This window comes from Callithrix jacchus, chromosome 1 (assembly GCF_049354715.1).
Source record: "Callithrix jacchus isolate 240 chromosome 1, calJac240_pri, whole genome shotgun sequence".
Taxonomy (NCBI): domain Eukaryota; kingdom Metazoa; phylum Chordata; class Mammalia; order Primates; family Cebidae; genus Callithrix; species Callithrix jacchus.
In genome coordinates this window covers 65,855,019-65,877,649 of record NC_133502.1, presented here as the reverse complement: position 1 = coordinate 65,877,649, position 22,631 = coordinate 65,855,019, and the positions used below count along the sequence as shown (strand labels likewise).

Here is a 22,631-nt window from a genome sequence, read left to right as displayed (position 1 = left end):
TGTCGCCTAGGCTGGAGTGCAATGGCATGATCTTGGCTTACTGCAACCTCTGCCTCCTGGGTTGAAGCAATTCTGCCACCTCAGCCTCCCAAATAGCTGAGACAATAGGCAGGAGCCACCATGCCTGGCTAAGTTGTATTTTTAATAGAGATGGGGTTTCACCATGTTGGCCAGGCTGATCTTGAACTCCTGATGTCGGCTGATTCGCCCGCCTTGGCCTCCCAAAGTGTTGGGATTATAAGTGTGAGCCACCATATCTGGCATAATAGCTGAATTTTTGCCTTACTTATTTTCTTAGGATTCTTAGAAGATTTTCTGGTAGGGGCTTCATAGAGATACTATTTATCTTTATTTTAGGACCATTTCCAACAGGCTTGTCTATGTGCATTCCATCCAGGATTGGGACCCTGGACAATGGACAGCGGACAGCGTTGAGGTATTGACTGATGCAGGCATGCTGTTAGCCACACAAGTGAGAACTGTTAAATACAAGTCTTTCTTCACAAAAGAATGATGGGTATTTTTAAAACTTGGACTCAAGTATAGTTTTCATGAGCACAGTAAGAGATGATTCATGAGCTGAATATAGGATATAGCAGTCATTTCAGAAATGCATATTCAAGTTAAAGAAAAACCTCTTAAAATAGTCTACAATTGTTGATAATATTCAACTTCAGTAGAGGTTTTTTTTTCCATAAATTTAAAAATTGTAGCAAAATACTCATAAAGTGTATCACGTTAACCATTATCAAGTATACAGTTCAGTGGTATTAAATACATTCATAATGTTGTAACCATCACCACCATCTACCTTCATAACTAGTAGGGGTATTAATATACCAATCTTGAATAGTCATCAAAATCACTGCATCTCAAACTTTTTCACAAAAATATGGTTAATAGCAGAGAAGAGTGAACAATTGCCTTAAAAACTTGGTTCCAAGCCAGAATTTTCTTTAGCTTCATGTTTTATCTTAAATTTAATGTAAATATAATGTCATATACCAAATGTGCCTATATTTAGTAAAATATAATGATTACACTTTTTTTTTCTTTTTTTTTGAGACAGAATCTCGGTCTGTCACCAAGCTGGAGTGAAGTGGTGTGATCTCAGCTCACTGCAACCTCCACCTCCCAGGTTCAAGCAATTCTCCTGCCTCAGCCTCCCGAGCAGCTGGGACTACATGCGCGCACCACCACACCCAGCTAATTTTATTTTTAGTAGAGATGGGGTTTCACCATGTTGGCCAGGATGCTCTAGATCTCTTGATCTCGTGATTGGCCCACCTCAGCCTCCCAAAGTACTGGGATTACAGGCATGAGCCACTGAGCCTGGCTTGATTATACATTTTTTCAAAATCTCTGAGGGAGGCTGATATGTAAGGAGATGCCCCATGTTTATTCAGTGGCTTTTAACCCCTGCTGGTACACCAAAAGTCCCCCTTGTCCCAAGCAGGACTTTCAGAGGCAAGGTTCTAAGCTAATAGTTGAAGAATAAGCTCTTTTCATCTTTTTCTTTCTTTCTTTCTTTTTTCTGAGATAGAGTCTTGCTCTGTCACCCAGGCTGCAGTGCAGTGGCCTAATCTTGGCTCACTGCAACCTCCACTTCATGGGTTCAAGTAATTCTCTTGCCTCAGCCTCCTGAGTATCTGGATTACAGGTGCACACCACCACACCTATTTTGTATTTATAGTAGAGAAGAGGTTTCACCATGTTGGCCAGGATGGTCTCGAATTCCTGACCTCAAGAGAGCCACGCACCTTGGCCTCCCAAAGTGCTGGGATTACAGGCATGAGCCACTGCAGCTGGCCTTTTTTTTTGAGTTGGAAGTCTCACTCTGTCTCCAAGGCTGGAGTCGAGTGGTATGATCTTGGCTCACTGCAACCTGTGCCTCCCAGGTTCAAGTGATTCTCATGCCTCAGCCTCTCGAATAGCTAGGATTATTATAGGTGTGCGCCACCATGGCTTGGGTAATTTTTGTATTTTAGTAGAGATGGGGTTTTGCCATGTTGGCCAGGCTGATCTTGAACTCCTGACCTCAGGTGATTCACCTGCCTTGGCCTCCCAAAGTGCTGGGATTATAGGTGTGAGCCACCATGCCCAGCCTCCATTTTTCTTTTATGGTTTAGCCAGAGCTGTATATAGTAGTATATGTCAAGAAATAGACTGATTGATGCTCACCCTCTTCAAATGTGAGAGTGTCACAGAAACTGAAATTCACAAAGTAAAAATTCAGAAGTATCTTTTTATATTTGCGCTAATAATCATATATACTTCATCATTATTAATGCCATGAGACAATCTTATTGTACAAATAAAGTGAATGATTTCATGTGCTGGCTAGGGCCATAGTCCCACCTTTCCAATGTGTATCAGCTTCTCAACTATCCATGCATTATGACTACAAAGGGGACTACTTATTAGAGTTTGTTTCTCAAGCTTGGCACATAAAGCTCAGAGCTCAGAACAGTAGAATTTTAGAAAGGAATAGATAGACGTGAGAGAGGCTGCTGGAATATGAAAAAACTGGAGTAAAAATAAGCAAATCAATACTTCTGAAATAAAGCCTTCACTGGTAGAAAAGAATGTAGGTCACGAAAATGGGTTAGCAGAGATTCTTGGTTTCCAATTCTTGAAGATTCCTATCTAATGGTATTCTAAAATGCTTACCAAATTATGAGTTTTATTACTTTTTAAAAACATAAAAACAAATCCAGAGTTATAGAGTGACCTAGTTTATCCTGTGTGGTAAGTTTTCAGTTCTAGTTACTAGGCAAAACAAAAATTGCGAATAGGTAGCAGTGTTCAAACAAGTGATTGGTAGAATAAAACAAAAGGGATTCATATAACTTTTGTACTGTCTTCTTGAAGAGGACATATTTGGCCATAAAAGCTCATACATGCTTTAGGAATGGAAATCATTTTACCTGATTTTTCTCAAGTGAGATTTGTTGAAGAACAATGGACTTATGTTATCAGCTGTGGGCTTAAGCATTAATTCACTTTGGACTGCTTCAATTCAACAGTATGCTGTCTGCACATAGAGTTAATGGAATTTAATTTTAGCAATGGAATCTATTTGAGATGGCATTATCTTTTATATTCAACTGAAAAATTGTGGGGCTCTAGAATTAAGTGTTATTAAGCTGATACAGGCAGAATAGCTGTATTACAAGGAAATAAGCAAGGATAATATGTGTATAGGATTTGAATCATATACTCTCACTAGGGATGTATTCTTTAAATTGTGAATGTTTGTTGATTCAAAACCATTTGAAAATTGTGAGATAGACAGAAAAGGGGAGAATATTTGGATATATAATTTAGATGTATAGTTTGCTTGATTTTCAGGGAATGGTTAAGTTCCTTTTTTCTGTATATTTTAATTGGTGAAATTAACAGCTTTTGTTCTTCACAATTACTTTGTAAAAGAACATGGCATTTTATAGATCAGATAACTGAGGTTCATATATGTTGAGTTATAACGTGTGGAGGAGTCTGATGTGCATCCAAGTCTGTCTGCCCCTAATGTCTCTGTTTTCAACCACTATCCTCAGAATGAAATACATTCATATTTTAGAGACCAATTCTTAACCAAGTCATTTTTACTCACAAAGTTAATCTATGAAGTACCCACTGTTCTCAGTTTCTCTCCCTCTCACTTTTTCTTTTCAGCACTTTGCAGTTTTTAATGAAAGTGAATTTTTCTGAAATTATTATTTTCATGTTTTTTTATCAGAGGATTAACTATGTTGCTAAGATCATTTAGTAAGTCTTTTGCAGGGCTAAATCCTAAACTAAAAGATTGCCTTGAAGTATATTATTTAGCTATTGCATTATTATTCCCTAAGTAATGAGCCACAGACTGAGCACTCCTTGACAAATCACAAGAATAAGACCCAAAGAATCAGACTTTTCCAAGTAACTTAACTGCATTCCAGGACAAAACTCAGGAACATTTAGAGGAACAGAAGAATATTCAGCAACCAACAGATAAAATTAATAATGCCTTGCCAAGCATGCAAAGAAGCCAGAAAAATGATCCACAATGATGAGAATAATCAGTCATCTGAAAGTTACCTTAAACATAGAAAGATAATAGAATTAGTAAAGACACTGAACATTATTATAGCTATATTCTATATTTTCAGAAAGTAGAAACATGAAAGACTTTTTTAAAAACAAAATGCAGTTCTAGGGATGAAAACTACAATATCTGAGATCTACTAATGATAGTTGTAGCAGATTATACATGGCAGAAGAAAAGATTAGTGAACTTGAAGGATATAGCAAAATAAACTATTCAAAAATGAAAGAGAAAGAAAAGAATGACGGAAGCATCAGTGAGCTATGGGACAAACCTCCAGAAGCCTTATGTATACGTAATTAGAGACATCAAAGGAGAGGAGAGGCAGATACAAAAGGGATCTTTGAAAAAATAATGGTCAGAATTTTCAGATTGGACAAAAACTATTAATTCACAGATTTTAGAAGCTCAACAAGAAGAAAACTACACCAAGGAATGTCATAATCAAATTGTTCAAAACCAATAAAATATATTGAAAGCAGCCAGAGAAAATACATGTTATAGAGTAATGAAGATTGACCGCAGATTTCTCATTAGAGACATTGCAAGTGAAGAGACAGTAGAACATAAAGTTCTGAAAGAAGAAAAAATGTAAACCTAGGATTTGATACCCAGCAAAATATCATTCAAAAAACAAAGGCAAAATAAAGATGTTTTCAGACATAAGAAAACAAATAACTCCTTAATATCAAGTAGACTGAAGGTAGACTGTGGTAGTTTGAAGATGTATACTGCCCTAAGACAACCAGTGGAATAATAAAACAGTTATAGCTAATAAATCAACAAAGGAGGTAAGATAGAATCACACACAAAAAAAATAACCCAAAACAAGGTTGGAAAAAAGGGGAAAAGGAACAAATAAGAGGTGAAACTAATAGAAAAACAGCAAGGTGATAGACTCTAATCATACCAGCAATCACATTAAATGTATATTATCTAAACATCCTATTTAAAAGGCAAAGATTGTCAGATAAAAAGCAAGACTTCTTTTGGACCTGGATGAGCAGGAGGCACCATCATGGAAGTCAACTGCCACAACAAGGAATGAAACGTTCAACACCAGGAGCCCAAAACCCAGGACATCTACCGAAGGCTGTTGGTTAAGCTGTGTATGTTTCTGGCCAAAAGAAACTCCACCTTCAACCAAGTTGTGCTGAAGATGTTATTTATGAGTTGCACCAAGTGACCATCTCTGTCTCTTTCCTGGATGATCTGGAAGATGAAGCTTCCTGGCCAGGAAAACGAAACAGCTGTGGTTGTGGGGACCATAATGGGTTTAGGAGGTGCCCAAACCGAAGGTGTGTGCACTGCATATGAACGATTGCTCCTGCAGCAAAATCCACAAGGCTGGGGACAAGATTCTCACCTTGGAACAGCTGGCCCAGAACACCCCCAAAGGCTGTGGCACCATCCTGATCTCTCGTCCTCACAAGGGCCAAGAGGTGTTGGTGGCATTTTGGCAAGGCTCTGGGAACCCAGCACAGCCACTCTAAACCCTGTGTCCATTCTAAGGGCCAAAGTTCAAGCATATCAGAAGCTGATGGGCCAGCCGAGGCTATAAAAACTAACCCTGGATCCTCTACTCGTATTAAAAATATTTTGGCCTGGGCTCAGTGACTCATGCCTGTAATCCGGTGGGCAGATCATTTGAGCCTAGGAGTTCAAGACCAGCCTGGGCAACAAGTGAAACTCCATCTCTATAAAACAATTCAGAAAAGAATTAGCTGGGTATAGTGGCACATGCCTGTAGTCTCAGCTTCTTGGAAGGCCGAGGCAGGAGGATTGCTTGAGCCCAGGAAGTCAAGGCTGCAGCGAGCCATTATCGTGCCACTGCACTCCATAGTAGGGGACAGAGTGAGACCTGTCTTAAATCAAAACAAAAAATGTTGGATGCTGGGGGAAAAGAAAATAAACAAAATCCAACTACATACTCTCAATAAGAAACATATTTTAGGCCAAGGGTGGTGGCTCATGCCTTTAATCCCAGCACTTTGGGAGGTCAAGGCAGGTACATCACCTGAGGTCAGGAGTTCAAGACCAGCCTGACCAAAATGGCGAAACTTCGTCTCTATTAACAATACAAAATTAGCCAGGTGTGGTGGTGGGTGCCTATAATCCCAGCTACTCAGGAGGTTGAGGCAGGAAAATCACGTGAATGCAGGAGACGGAGGTTGCAGTAAGCAGCAATCATACCACTGCACTCCAGCCTGGAGACAAAATGAGATTCCATCTCAAAAAACAAAACACACATACACGCACACACACATTTTACATACAAAGACACAATAACATTAAGAGTGAAAGGATGACCAGGTGCAGTGGCTCATGCTTGTAATCTCAGCACTTTGGGAGGTCAAGGCAGGAGGATTGCTTGATCCCATGAGTCTGAGACCAGCCTGGGCATATGGTGAGATCTTGTCTCCACAAAAAATTAGCCAAGTATGGTGGTACATGCCTGTAGTCTCAGCCACTTGGGAGGCTCAGGTGGGAGGATAGCTTGAGCCCAGGAGGTCAAGGCTGTAGTGAGTGGTGATCACACCACTGCACTGCAGCCTGGACAGCAGAGATTCTGTCTCAAAAAGAAAAAAGAAAAAAAAGTAAAAGAATGGAAAAAGATACATCATACTGATGTTGGCATTAGTCAAAAGAAAACTGGTGTGGCTATATTAACATGAAATAAAGTCGATTTCAGAGCAAATAATATTACCAGGAATAAAGAAGGCCATTTTATAATAATAAAAGGGCTAGTTAATCAGAAGGATACAATAATCCCACATGGTTTTGTCTCAAATAATAAAGCTTCAAAATATGTGAATCAAAAACTGACAGAAGTACAAGAAAAAACAGACAAATCCATGGAGTTATAGTCAGAGATTTCGGTACCCCTCTTTTAAATAACTGGAAAACAAGTAGAAACCTACAAGGACATAATAAACTCAAGCAACACTAACCAAACAGTACAGGGGTTGAGCATCCCTAATCTGAAATAAAAAATGCTCCAAAATCCAAAATTTTTTTGAGCACCAACATGACCCAATATCTTGAGTCCTATTCCCAGGATATCTCATTATATAAATACAAATATTCAGAAAATCCAAAAAACTTTGAAATCTGAAAAGTTTCTGGTCCCAAGCATTTTGGATAGCGTATACTCAACCTGTAATAGAGTATATATTCTCTTAAAGTACATATGAAACATTTACCCAGATAGATCATATCTAGGACAGAGGTTAGCAAGCTTTTGCCCTGAGGCCAAATTATAGTCTGTTTCTGTATAGCCCATGAACTAAGAATGGTTTTCACATTTTGAAAGATTTCTTTAAAAAGAAAGAAAGAAAATACGTGACAGAGACCATATGTGGCCCACAGAGTTTAAAATATTTACTGTCTGACCCTTTATAGAAGTTTGCTGGCCCCTGTTCTAGGCCATAAAACATGTCTTGGTAAATTTTAAAGGACTCAGATCATACAGATTATGTCTTCTAACTACAGTAGAATTAAAATTAGAAATCAATAACAAAGCTGTCTGGAAAATCTCCAGATGTTTGGAAACAAAATAACATGCTACTAAATAACCTTCTAACAACACATTGATTAAAATAGAAATGCAGTAAAATTAGAAAGCATTTTGAGCTGAATGAAAATAAAAACAAAGCATTATCAAATTTTGTGGCATGTCACTAAATCAGTATGTAGGAAGACATAAGCAAAATGCTTATATTAGAAAATATAAAAGGTTTCAAGTCAATGAGCTTCCACCTTAAGAAATTGGAAAATAACAAATTAAACACGAACAAAAGAAAATAAAGAATAAAGATCATTGATTTGCAAATCAATGAAATGGAAAACAAAATCAATTGAGAATATTAATGAAACAAACTATGGTTCTTTGAGATAAATAAAATTGATAAACCTTTTGCCAGGCTGATCGGGGAAAAAAAAAAGAAGACATGCATTACCAATATCAGGAATGAGAGGTGAAATATGACGAATTCTACAGATACTTAAAGGATAACAAAAGAATATTATGAAAGCCTTAAGCAAATAAAATTCAACAACTTAGATGAAATTGTCAAATTCCTTGAAAGACATAAACTACTAAAGCGGCTGGTCGCGGTGGCTCACACCTATAATCCCAGCACTTTGGGAGGCTGAGGTGGGCAGATCATGAGGTGAGGAGATCGAGATGAGCCTGGCTAACACGGTGAAACCCCGTCTCCACTGAAAATACAAAAAATTAGCTGGGGGTGGTGGTACATGCTACTTGAGAGGCTGAGGCAAGAGAAGCACTTGAACCTGGGACGCAGAGGTTGCAGTGAGCCAAGATCTCGCCACTGCACTCCAGCCTGGGTGACAGAGTGAGACTCCATCTTGGGAGGCAGGGGGACTGCCAAAGCTCACACAGAAAGAAATAAAGGCCAGGTGTGTGGCTCATGCCTGTAGTTCCAACATTTTGGAAGTCTGAGGTGGGCAGATCATTTAAGTCCAGGAGTTCATGACAAGCCTGGGCAATGTGACAAAACACCCATAAAAATACCAAAAAAAAAAAAAAAAAAGCTCGATGTGGTGGCTCATGACTATTCCCAGTTACCTGGGGGGCTAAGGTAGGAGGATCACTTGAGCTCAAAAGATTGAGCCCTGATGAACAGAGTGAGACCTTGTCTCAAAAAAAAAAAAAAAAAAAAAAAAAAAAGAAATAGATAACCTCCATAGCTATAGATCTATTTTGTAAAAAATTAGTACTTAAAAATATTCTCATAAAGAAAACACTGGTGAGTTCTTCCAAACATTTAGGGATAACACTGTTTATACCAATTATACACAAATCTTCCAGAAAACTGAAAAGGAAGGAATACTTCCTAATTTATTTTTTGGGGCCAGCATTACCCTGGTACCTAAACTATACAAAGCCATTACAAGAAAAGAAAACTACAGGCCAGTTTCCTTCCTGATTATGGATGTAATAATTCTAAACTATATCAAATCAAATCCAACAAAATATGAGAAAGCTAATATTACTGGATGAGGTTTATCCCAAAAATATGTCATTGCTTTAAATTAAAAAATTAATCATTTAAGTCACCATATTAAGCTAAAAACGAAAATCTGATCATCTCAATAGACACACAAAAAATTCTGACAAAATCCTATGTTTGTTCCTGATTTAAAAAAAAAAAAAAAAAACTCGAGAGAACGATCCAAGATGGCCGATCGCTAACATCCCGGGATTGCAGCTCTCAGGGAAGGCGTGGAGAACTAGAGGACGCCACACTTTCAGACAAAGTCTGGTCACTCACGGAGCAGAAGATCCCCCAGTGGTGGAAACACACGGGTCGCCAGCGCGACTCTCGTGGTTGGCGCAGCGGTTCCGCTGGCACCTCGGCGCGGCAGCGCTCGGCGCAGAGTAAACGGGACCGGTTCCCCTTCTGACCGAGGTTTGGAGCCCCGGGAAGGCAGAGTCGCCTACTACGGAAACAAGAAGGAAGCCCTACAGGAGAATCCTGGGCAGAAAAGCACCATCAGTTTTAACGCCGCTGCTCTGGCCCTGGGAACTAACAACCTGGACGTCCACTCAAGAGACCTAATCTGAAAGTTGGTAATTTCAAAGATGACAGGAGGATAAATTTACAATGACGGGAAGAAACCAGCGTAAAAAAGCTGAGAATACTCAAAGTCAGAACGCCTCTCCCTCTAAAGATGATCCCAGTTCCACATCAACAATGGGACAAGGCTTGATGGAGAACGAGCGCCTCCTGATGACAGAATCACTCTTCAAGGAATGGATAATAACAAGTTTCGGTGAGTTAAAAGAACATGTTGTAGCCCAATGTAAAGAAACTAGGAACTTTGAAAAAAGGTTTGATAAAATCCTATTGAGAATAGACAACTTAGAGAGGAGTATGAGTGAATTAATGGAACTGAAGAATACAATACAGGAACTCCGAGAAGTATGCACAGGTTTAAACACTCGAATTGTTCAAGCAGAAGAAGGGATATCAGAGGTCAAAGTCCAACTTAATGAAATAAAACGTGAAGAAAAGATTAGAGAAAAAAGGATAAAAAGGAATGAGCAAAGTCTCCAAGAAATGTGGGACTATGTGAAAAGACCAAATTTACGTTTGATAGGTGTACCTGAATGCGACGGAGAGAATGAATCCAAGCTGGAAAATACCCTTCAGGATATTATTCAGGAAAATTTTCCTGAACTAGCAAAGCAGGTCAACATTCAACCCCAGGTAATACAGAGAACACCACAAAGATATTCCTCAAGAAGAGCAACCCCAAGGCACATAATCGTTAGATTCACCAGGGTTGAAATGAAGGAGAGGATACTAAGGGCAGCCAGAGAGAAAGCTCAGATTACCCACAAAGGCAAGCCTATCAGACTTACAGCAGATCTCTCGGCAGAAACTGTATAGGCCAGAAGAGAGTGGGGGCCAATATTCAACATCCTCAAAGAACAGAACCTTCGGCCTAGAATTTCATATCCAGCCAAACTAAGCTTCACAACTGAAGGAAAAATAAAATCTTTTATGAACAAGCAAGAACTCAGAGATTTTATTACCAACAGGCCTGCTTTACAAGAGCTTCTGAAACAAGCATTACACACAGAAAGAAACAACCAGTATTAGCCTTTCTAAAAATACACCAAAAAGTAAAGAGCACCAACATAAAGAAGAATTTACACCAACAAATGGATAAAACAGCCAGTCAACATCAAATGGCAGTAACCCTAAATTTAAATTGACTAAATTCCCAATCAAAAGACACAGCCAAAACCCAACGGCATGTTACATCCAGACCTGTTTCACATGCAAGGATACACAAAGACTCAAAACAAAGGGATGGAGAAAGATTTACCAACCAAATGGAGAGCAAAAGTAAATAATAAATAAATAAAAAGCAGGAGTTGCAATTCTTGTATCGGATAAAATAGATTTTAAAGCAACAAAGATATAGTGGTAAAAGGATCAATGCAACAACAAGAGCTAACGATCCTAACACCCAGATAGGAGACTTAGATTCAATGAGACAGAAAATTAATAAGGATATCAAGGACTTGAACTCAGATCCAGAACAAGTAAACTTAATAAATATTTATAGAGTTCTCCACTTCAAATACACAAAATATACATTCTTGTCAATACCACATCACACCTAGCTATTAGTTTAAATGAAACATTGATTGGCCATTATTAATACCCAATTTTTTTCAAAATAAAGCAATATTTCCATTTACTCTCCCTCTTTCGCTTCCTCTTTCTTCCTCTCCTTTACTTATTTTTTTTTTTCTTTCCTTCTCTCAAAAAAAAAAAGAAATCAACTTGTAAACCTCTAGATCCAGGTTGGCAATGTCTCTTTCATTGCTTGATTTCCTTTCTTCCCTTCCTTCCCTCCCTCCCTCCCCGCTTTCTCCCTTCCTTCCTTCCTTCAATCCCTTCCTTCCTCCCTACCATCCTTCTTCCCTTCCTTCCTGCCTTCCTCCCCCCCCAAAAAATAAAAAATAAAAAAAAAAACAACTCTTAGCAAACTAGGAATAGGAGGATACTTTCTCAACCAGATAAAGGATATCTGTAAAAATCCTACAGCTAGCCTTATGCATAATGATGAAAGACTCCATGCTTTTCCTTTCCACCTAAGTTAAAGAATAATACAAAGATATCTGCTCTGACCACTTTCATTCAACATCAGAGGTTCTGACCAGGGCAATCAGGCAAGAAAAAAAAAGATAAACCACATTAAAGTTAGAAACTGATGGAAAAAAACTGATGATAGCCATCATTCCTAAGAGTGCCTCTTTATAATCCTTCCCTCCTCTTATAATCTCCCCAGGAAACCACTGGTCTGCTTTTTGTCACTATAGAACAGTTTGCATTTTCCAGAGTTGTATATATGTGGAATCATACAGTATGTTACTCAGATATTTTTGGTCAGAAATTGATAACTTATCTTGCAACCAAAGTTCATATATAACCATTTGTTCTTCATTCCATTTCCTCATAAGTCCATAGAGTGTCAATCAATTTTACTTTTATTAATTATTTATTTTAATGAAACAGGGTCTTGCTGTCACCCGGGCTGGAGTGCAGGCTTACTTCAGCCTCCAACTCCTGGGCTCAGGTGATCCTCCTGCCTAAGCCTCTGGAGTAACTGGGACTACAGGGGCATGCCACCATGCCTGGCCATTTAAAATTTTTTGTAGAGATGGGTCTTGCCATGTGCCCAGGCTGGTCTTGAATGCCTAGGCTCAAGACCTCCCAAAGTGCTGGGATTATAGACATGAGCCAGTGAACCTGGACTCAATTTCTGTATGATAACAACTTTCACATGTACATTCAGGCCAGATAGCTTATCAAGAAATTTTGTCCTCTGTCTTCTAGTAATATCCCACTTAGATCTGACATTAAGTTCACTTTTTTTCTTCAAGGTATTTCTTCCAAATTTCTTGGCTGTTATTGGTGACAAACAAGTTTTTGGACCTTTAAGTTACAATCTTAGGTTCATTTCCTTATTTTATTTCTTCCCTTGTAGGTAAATGATTGCTAAACTTGTTACTTCTTACAGTTACTTCTTTGTAAAATACTGCAGATATGTTTTAGTTTTTAAAAACTGCTATTTAATCCCAGCTATTAAATGTCAAGCTTATACTACATAGCCTCCTGATATTTCCCCTAGCCTCCCATCCTAACCATACCCATTTCCCCACTAGCCTATATAAAACATAAAATACTTTTCATCAAACTCTCCATAGAGAAGTGTTGCTGTGCGAATAAGAAAAACCTGATTGACTAGAAAAAGAAAATGTAAATGTAATTTCCTTTCTTTTCAGTGATTCTACCAGAAAGGAATGAAGAACAGAACCTTCAGGAATTGAGTCACAATGCAGACAAATATCAAATCAGAGGTTGTTGCAAGGAAGAGATTGATGATAGTATTTTATACTAGCCATTGGGAATATAAAAGGACACAGAAGATTGAAGCCTTTGCCAGCCATTCTTTCCCTTTTTGCTTTCAAATTCCTCAACTGGGAACCTTCATATGTGCAGTATTTATACTGGATCATACTGGTGATTATAAAGGTTCCTAAGAGGCTAGAAGAGCCAACCAATAGAGACAGGAAAGCAGTCTGTTCTGAACATAGGGACATAAGTTCATTCATGCTAAGTATCTTTCCAGCATGTTTCTCCCATTTAGAAACATCTAGCATGTAACGCCTTTTAATATTCATATAAGCCCAAATACCAGCTCTTTCCCTTTGTATTTCATCTCTTTCTACTCACCTATTTGTATTCTGTGTTCCTATCAGTGTCATGCCTGGGAGATGACCTGCCTGTTCCTGTTCTATAAGAGTTTTGTTTGCTGCTGTGTCTCTAGAACAATGCCTGGCACACAGTAAGCACTCAATAAACCTCTGATGAATGAATGAATGGTTATCTTTTCTCTCTGGCAATCCAAATCCACCACTCCTTAAAAAAAATTCTATATAAGATTTGCCAGCCGGGCAGGAGGCCAAGGCGGGTGGATCACCTGAGGTCAGGAGTTTGAGACTAGCCTAGCCAACATGGTGAAAACCTGTCTCAACTAAAAGTACAAAAACTATCTGGGTGTGGTGGCTGTCACCTGTAATTCCAGCTACTTGGGAGGCTAAAGCAGGAGAATCACTTGAGCCCCAGGGGCGGAGGTTGCAGTGAGCTGAGATCGTCCCCCTTCATATGCCACTTCAGTCCAGCCTAGGCAAAAGAGCAAAACTCTGTATAAAAAAAAAAAAAAAAAAAAAGATTTGCCTATTCCAGCAAACTTCTACCCAATATCAATCTAGATTTAAATCATGTCATTTTCCACATCCCTTGAGCAATTATGTAGTTTACACTTCATTAACATACCCTCATTTATGTTACTTTTCACATACATCTTCTGTATGTTTATTTTCAATCACAAGATAATGCCTTAAATGTTATATATATTGCATATGTGCCACTCAACAGTGCCTCATGTGCTGCAAAAAAAGAAAAAAAAAGACTCATAAACAAGCAGGATACCTTTTGTCTTTTAAGTCATTTCTTGTGTGTCAATATGGTCTTTCAAGGGAGTTTAGTTATTCAGGCCCTATTTTTTGTTATTCACTCCTATGGTATGTGACTTTGTAAATTGTTTCTTCAGTGTTCAATTTAGGTACAAACCAAGACGAGAAACTGTTTTCTAAAGAGAAACATTTTAAAGCTACAGAGACACCTATATGTTCGTAACATTTCTCCAGAAATATTTGAAGTAATGTAAAACTTCTAGACTGGTCAGTTTGAATCTTTTCTTGGAGTGTCTATAGAAATTTCTATGGAATGGTGTTATATTGGAAATATTAATAATTAACTATAAGAAAACTCCTAGTTTATTCTTCACAGAGAACAAGCAGGAATATCCTGGATTTTCACAGTATTTAAGCCACTCTTTAGTTGTCTCATGAAATAATTAAGGGAGTGGAACATATTTAAGGAATTTCTGAGGTGTCAAAATAAGACTACAAAGTCCAACAGTATTTTCTCTAGTAGATTTTCAAATAGTTAAATTAAAAGACTCCGGCCTCTTTCTCTATCCATATTGTATTCTGGCAATAATAAAGTTGGGCAGCCTGCATATAAAAGCAATTTCTAATGATGCCAAATTAACAGCAGTTTCTTGCCTCTTTCCCTCCATGAAAGTTATATTATTATGTTATTTCACAGATTTCCCCTATGCCCCTCATGCCCAACCTAAAACTGTTAGACTGTCAAAGAAAACTAATCAGGTAAGATTACTGTTTGCCTTTATGAAGTCATTCTCAAGTACACAAAAAAATCAGGCATTAACATGAAAATATAGGGGGAAGAGAAACATCAAACCATAGAATGGAGTTTTAGTTTTACTGACATTTATATAGCATACTTCCTGTTTTGATTTCAGAAATGCAACCATGCAGTGCTTCTATTAAAAACTGAATAGTTGAGTACAGTTTGATTATAACAACTTATCCAAAGGAAACAAATAGACCCAACTTACTGCTATTTTCATTTGTGGAACTGCTATCTTTGTTTTAAAAAGTCGAGTATTTTTCAAGCATCATTTAATAATAGGGTAGCCCCTAAAACAAGCAAGGAGATGTAAGTCTGAGTTCTGAATTTGACTAGTTGATGGAAAAGAAAACCAACCCAAACTCCATCTAAATGTATATGTAAAGGTAATGCTTGTAAAAAAATCGCCTTTTCCTTATTTTGAGATTTCAGTTGCTAGTTGACTATTGATAATGCATTAATTAACAATTCTGCTCCATCTAAATATATATGTAAAGGTAATGCTTGTAAAAATTTGGTTTTTCCTCATTTTGAGATTTCAGTTGCTAGTTGACTATTGGTATGCATTAATTAACAATTCTGCCTAAAGGAGGGAAAGGATAGAGGCTAGTTCTTAAAAATCCCTTTTTTTTCACTACTAACTTTTGCTATTTGAAGCATAATTGTGTCAGCTAATTTATTTTTTGGTAACCACTTAGGAATCTGTGAGGGAGGGGGGCACCCAAGTAAGCAATGATAGCCAGCTAGACATCAAAATCCATGCTCTCACTTCATGGCCATACAGATAAATTTCATTTCCTAGCTTCCCTTGCAGTTAGATGTGGGTATATGACTAAGCACTAGCTAGTGGGATGAGAATGGAAGTGACATCCACTACTTTAAGCTTCTATCCCTAAAAACTCCCAACAGACTGACCCCTCCTAGGAAACCTTGGAAGTTAGGCCCTAAATGATTAGGTACAGAAAGACCTTGGAAACTAGTGAACGCTTAGTAAACTTGTTTAGGAAGAAACAACTTTGAGCCACTAGACATTTTTGGGATGATCTGTTATGGCAATTAGCTTACCCTCATTTGAGATATAAAACATACATGCAATGTCCCTATGATACACAACTCCAGTGGTCACCATTTACAATGTAATATATGCAAATAGGATTTTTCTGAAGCACAATTGAGAGGTTAAAGGTATGCATACATATGGATATAGGTAAATGTTCCTCCCAGGAGTGCTACAATGCTGTAGCTTTGCCAACTAACTGCAACTTTCACGGGTTTTATTGTGGATGACTACTGATTTGTGTAAAAGAACTTCCCTTTTGTCTGTGGTAACAGACAAAGGTGGAATGGATCCTCCAACAAGAATCTTAAGAGGAAAATATATATTTAGGATCAAACTATGATCTCTTTCTTGGGTTTTTCCAATAGTAATGGCTAAATATTCTTCCAAAAATCTTTTATCTACCGGGAGGCAGTAGGCCATAATAGTATTACAGCCCCTCCATTTCTTAAAAAAAAATAAGTACACTGCTCCAAGCAGTAAAGATATTTAATTTAATATACCTGTGCTTCACGTTCCTCATCTGTAAAATGAGAGGTGGATTATATCAACTCAAGTTTCCTTTCTTCACTAAACTCCTCCCATCTGTGACTACAGTGTCCAGAGCTACTGATAGAAATAATTCTTAACATGAGTATTTCTTCAGATTTCAAGTTGATATTGTAGAGGCTAAAGTGCTTCATAGACACTTGAAATTAGTTTTCAAAATTATGTTTACTTTTTACCAAGACATAACAGAGGTTATACTCTTCTCTCAAACAAGCTATTAAATTGAAAAGATTTTAACTCACTCAAGATTTTTTAGAGTAATTTTATTTATTATTATTTTATTTATTCATTTATTTATTTTATTTATTTTTTTGAGATGAAGTCTTGTTCTGTTGCCCAGGCTGGAGTGCAGAGGTGTGATCATAGCTCACTGCAGCCTTGACTCTCTGGGTTCAAGCTATCCTGCCTCAGCTTCCTGAGTAGTGAGGACTAGAAGTATGTGCCACAGTGCCAGGCTAGTTAGAATAATTTTAAAGCACTGTGTCACTTCCCTGATTTCTGTACTTTTCTGCATGAGTGGAGAAGTATCAAGGCTAATACACAATGTGATAGTTATCAAAATAACCTTATAAAAAGTCAAAAACCAGACAGCAGATTTTATGGTTTTTCAGTGAATTTACCAGTTAAAACCTTAAATTTTACTTTTCCTAGTTGTATATTTATACCGATGTTTCAGTGTAATAACAATTTATACAATAGCACATTCAGAATCATGGCAAAATCAGCTAAGTCATAGTTAACACTCTCTCTATATATGTACTGCTAAGTCATATTTTCAGTATAGCTAACAGAAATGATTGTCTGCTGGTGGGGTTTTAATCTCCTGGACTTCAGCTTTGGCTAAAACTAACATATACAGTATCCAGACTTTATACAGGAATGAACTGGCTTTAATTCACATTATTTTGCTGCAGGAGAGCTTCAGAAATATGGACCTCACTCAGGGATGATACTGTTTTAGAAAGGAGAAAGGACAGGCTGTGTAACATTGTCCAGAGTGGAGTTTTCATGTTGAGAGGAAGCCATGTGTAGGCTGGAGTACATGAGAAGAAGGAATAACAACTCCCCCTGCCACCACAAAGGAACAAGAAGAAGAGAGAACCAACAATAGTGTTTTGACTATTAGTTGACAAGTATGGATTCTAAAAATATCTTTACATAATGTAGAAATTGGGGAACAATCTAAATGTTTAAAAATGAGGGGATTGATAAATTTTGGTATAGCTATATGTTGGAATACTGTGCAGATGTTAAAAACAGGTTTTCAAAACTATTCAGTAACTAGAAAAAATGGTCATTATAAACTACTGAGTGACAAAAATAAGCCATAAAACTATATGGTAGTAATTAACAACTATATATTTTAAATATAGGAAAGAAACATGAGTGTTAACATTGCTTTTTCTCTGGCTGGTGGAATTACAGATGACAATACTTTTGTGGTTTCTAACATTTATCTAGTTAACACATTCTGTTTACAATTTTAAAACATTACTTTCAAAGAAAAAATGTCATATATGTAAATATGGTTACATAAAATCTGTATACATATGTGTTTTATTTCTGTATATCAAAACCAGACCAAAAATAATGAGTTTGACTGTTTTCAGAGGGACACTGTAACAGAATATTTTCCTTGACCCTCATTTTATATTGAGATCTTTATGGCAAGTGAAAGGGCTAGAGAGAAGCATGTACTTTCAGAATTTCTGAAATGACACGAACAGTATGAAAAAGCATAGAAGCTTTCCTCAATTTTCACATCTTGAATTTTAACACAACCTGTAATTTTGCACATACTAAATGAATGTATTAGTTTTACAAGCTACAGCATTGGTGGCCAGTTAGCAGTTAGTAATATTTTTCAAAAAATAATAAATGAAAATATAGTCGGCCAGGCACGGTGGCTCACACATGTAATCCCAGCACTTTGGGAAACCAACACAGGCAGAGTGCTTGGGTCCAGGAGTTCTTGACCAACCTGGACCACACAGCGAAACCCCGGCTTGACAAAAAATAAAAAAAATTACTGGGGATAGTGGCATGTACCTGTAGGCCAAGCTATTCAGGAGGCTGAGGAAGGAGGATCACTTGAGCCTGGGAGGTGGAGGTTGCAGTGAGCCGAGATCCTGATACTGCACTCCAGCCTGGGTGACAGAGTGAGATACTATCTCAAAAAAAAAAAAAAAAATTGAATATATTAGAGATCCAAACTATTTGAAGGAATAATTGATTTTCTGGGCAAAGCTAAGAAACAGAAGTTATTCATATTATTGGCTTCAAATTTGCAAATATATTGGATTATGCTCTCTCCCAAATCATAACTCTAAATTCTGCAGTTTTACTGCATTTTTCTGGGTATTTAATTTTGTGATGCTTTTCTGAGAGACTAAGAGACCTAAATTCAGATTTTAAAATTAGTTCATTTTTTACTTTTTTCCTAATTATTTCTCTCAATGAAACTGTAGCATATTACAAAATTTCAAGATAAATGATTTTGTTATATGTTTCATAGGTCAAGTAGTAAAGAAAGGGTTCTGCAGCTAAGTTTAAAAGGGGGAAACGTGGCCAGCAGCACATTCAAAGTTTATGAGCACAGACTTGGGAAATCAGACAGATGTAGGTTCAAATTCTTATGCTGGGTGTAGGAAAGAAAGATGCATACAAGTGAATCTTAACGTTTGAAGGGATTTTAGAGATCATTTAATCAAAATCCATAATTTTGCAAAGGAAACTAACACAATGGAAAGTTAAATATCTTACCTAAAGTTTCAATCCCAACATTGCTACTTGTGTTCTCTACATATGCTTACTTCCCAAATTCAGCACACTCTACTTTCTACTACAATATGTTACATTTGAGGCTGGAGCAGACCAGATTATAGAAAATACTGAAAATTAGACCACAGAGTTTGAACTTACTTTAAATTTGTCTTTTTTTTTTGGAGGAGTGGTACTGGGCACAATGGAATGATTTATGTTTCCTAAAAATTCTGTGTCATACTCAGTACAACTTAAAACATTCTTAGGGGAGAACTGAACTCATTTCTTTGTCTCGTTTAAGTAATACTGAATAATGGAGCTGACAAGATTACAGTTGATAACTATTTTATTTTTTCACTTGCTTTTGTCATTTTAATCCATACATATGAGATTAAACTGATGCTCAGCTGGGAGGCAACACTGTTGAGTTTTGAAGAGCAGATTTTTCCTTAGAAGTTAAAATATTAAGAATAAAATCAAAACAAAAACCTTGAGTCTAAATTTAAATACGACTCTCAACTTTAAAAGGTAGTCTACATAAATTTTTCTCCTTAGATTTTTCAATATCAAAATATTTTAAAATGTAGAGAATTAAAAGAGAAATTTAATTTTTTACAGCAAAATTTTTACCAGATAACGAAGCTTAAAAATGTTGAATTTTTAGGCTGGGCACGGTGGCCCATACCTGTAATCCCAGCACTTTGGGAGGTGAGACGGGCAGATCACGAGGTCAAGAAATCAAGACCATCCTGGCCAACATGGTGAAACCCCGTCTCTACTACAAATACAAAAATTAGCTGGGTGTGGTGGCGGGTGCCTGTAATCCCAGCTACTCGGGAGGCTGAGGCAGGAGAATCACTTGAACCCAGGAGGTGGAGGTTGCAGTGAGCCAAGATCAGCCACTGCACTCCAGCCTGCCAAGAGGGCGAGACTCCATCTCCCCTCCCCCCCCCAAAAAAGGGTTGACCTTTTACCTCATTTCTAGGAATTTATTCTAACTTAGGAAAACAGATTTATGCATAAAAAAGCTCATCACAGGCCGGGCACAGTGGCTCACGCCTGTAATCCCAGCACCTTGGGAGGTCGAGGCGGGTGGATCATGAGGTCCAGAGATCAAGACCATCCTGGTCAACATGGTGAAACCCCGTCTCTACTAAAAATACAAAAAATTAGCTGGGCATGGTGGCGCGTGCCTGTAATCCCAGCTACTCAGGAGGCTGAGGCAGGAGAATTGCCTGAACCCAGGAGGCGGAGGTTGCTGTGAGCTGAGATCACGTCATTGCACTCCAGCCTGGGTAACAAGAGCGAAAACTCCATCTCAAAAAAAAAAAAAAAAAAAAAAAAAGCTCATCACAACTTTATAAGAAAATAAATAACCATTTAGGGAACTAGTAATTCATACTAGGAACATTATGCAGCCACTGAAAACTCTTTAAGAGTTTTTACTTTATGATACATCTGAGGAAACATTTATGATACACTGACAGTGTATACAAACAGTACACTGACAATGTATCATAAATAGGCAGTGTACACAAACAGTTTAAACCTCATTAACCTCATCATATAAAAAGGCCTTGTACACAAGCAGTTTAAACCTCATCAGCTTAAGGAACTGCCTGGAAATATGTCAGCTCTCAACAGTTGCCTCTAAATAAAGGAACTATTAAGTTATTTTTTCCTGGTGTCCTTTAAAATATTTTTTCCTTTATTTTAACCTATTTTCATACTTTCCTCACTTACCATGTACTACTACTTCTGTAATCAGATATGTTTATGTCCTAATGATATGTTTTCAGAATCATGAGTGTGTGTGTGTGTGTGTGTGTATGTGTACAAACATTGTTGACCAAGAGAAAAGTTGCTGTTACTTAAATCCAAGTAAAAATGAAATTTCCAAAACACATACGTGTCCTACAATTTGTAAAATTATAATGGTTAAATACAATGTACTAAGTATTTTGACACAGCAGGCTTTCAGTATGTCAGCTGATGATGAAGATAATTCAACAAAGGATACCTCAATTAATTTACCAAGGTCCTTGAGTCTCTCAGCAAGTCTCCCACCAATAATTTAATAATATAATATGACATATTTAATAATATGACATTAAAAGGCTGGTTTGCGTTGGTGCAAACTGTTATTTTGTACTTCAAAAATGACAGTCTCTTAAATGCTAATTTGTAAAAAAAATTAATTAAAAAATTAAAAAATTTTTTTGAGACAGGGTCTTTCTCTGTCACCCATGCTGGAGCGCAGTGGCATGATCTTGGCTCACTGCAACCTCTGTCTCTGACATTCAAGTGATTCTTCTACCTCAGCCTTCCAAGTAGCTGGGATTACAGGCACACGCCACCACACTCGGCTAATTTTGTGTATTTTTAGTAGAGGAGGGGTTTCGCTATGTTGCCCAAGCTGATCTCGAACTCCTGGCCTCAAGTGACCCTTTTGCCTTAGTCTCCCAAAATGTTGGGATTACAGCATGAGCCATTGCACCCAGCCTTAAATGCTAAGTTTTGACACACAAAAATGAAAAATTTGTTCTTACCTTGTTCATTTTGATGAAGCTGTGTGAGGTTCAGGCAAGATTTTACGATCAGTAAAAAGGTTTCTTGTGGAAGTAACTGGAAATAAGATTTAGCTTGTAGGGTCATTGTAAGTTTTAGAGATCATGTATATAAGGTGCCTAGCATAGTGCCTGGCTCACAGGCATTCAGTAAATGGTGGCTATTATAACATACTGTTACTATGACTCCTATGTTATATTTTTATACACAGGATGATCTGAAAAAAATATGAATTGTAGTCCATTTAAAAACATGATTCTAGGGCTGGATGCAGTGGCTCATGCCTATAATCTCAGTACTTTGAGAGGCTGAGGTGGGAACTGTGAACCCAGTACTTTGAGAGGCCGAGGTGGAAACTGAGGTGGGAACTCCTGAGCTCAGGAGGTCGAGGCCGCAGGGAACTGTGATTGCCTCACAGCACTCTGGCCTGGGCAACAGAGTGAGACCTTGTCTCATAAATAGATAAATAAACAAAAACACATTTCTAGACTTCCAGATAAAATGGGGAGTGAAAGCAGACCATACAATCTCTCTGCACATATACTTTACAAAACGGGAAAAACAACAGTAAAGAACTCCTTTAAAAGCATTACTAGGGCTGGGCGCGGTGGCTCATGCCTATAATCCCAGCACTTTGGGAGGCCGAGGTGGGTGGATCACAAGGTCAAGACATTGAGACCATCCTGGTCAACGTGGTGAAACCCTGTCTCTACTAAAAATACAAAAATTAGCTGGGCATGGTGGCGCATGCCTGTAGTCCCAGCTACTCGGGACGCTGAGG

The 22,631-nt window shown here is 37.7% G+C and overlaps 1 long non-coding RNA gene across 1 annotated transcript in view; it reads right to left on the bottom strand.

Moving 5' to 3' along the window:
• Positions 1 to 1,164: 1,164 nt before the first annotated feature.
• The window catches only part of LOC144580520 (uncharacterized), a 32,213-nt gene continuing 10,746 nt past the window's right edge, over positions 1,165 to 22,631 (bottom strand). The window contains exon 2 of the long non-coding RNA XR_013530094.1: positions 1,165 to 21,907. This is a non-coding gene — a long non-coding RNA (uncharacterized LOC144580520). The remainder of the gene's footprint in view (positions 21,908 to 22,631) is intronic.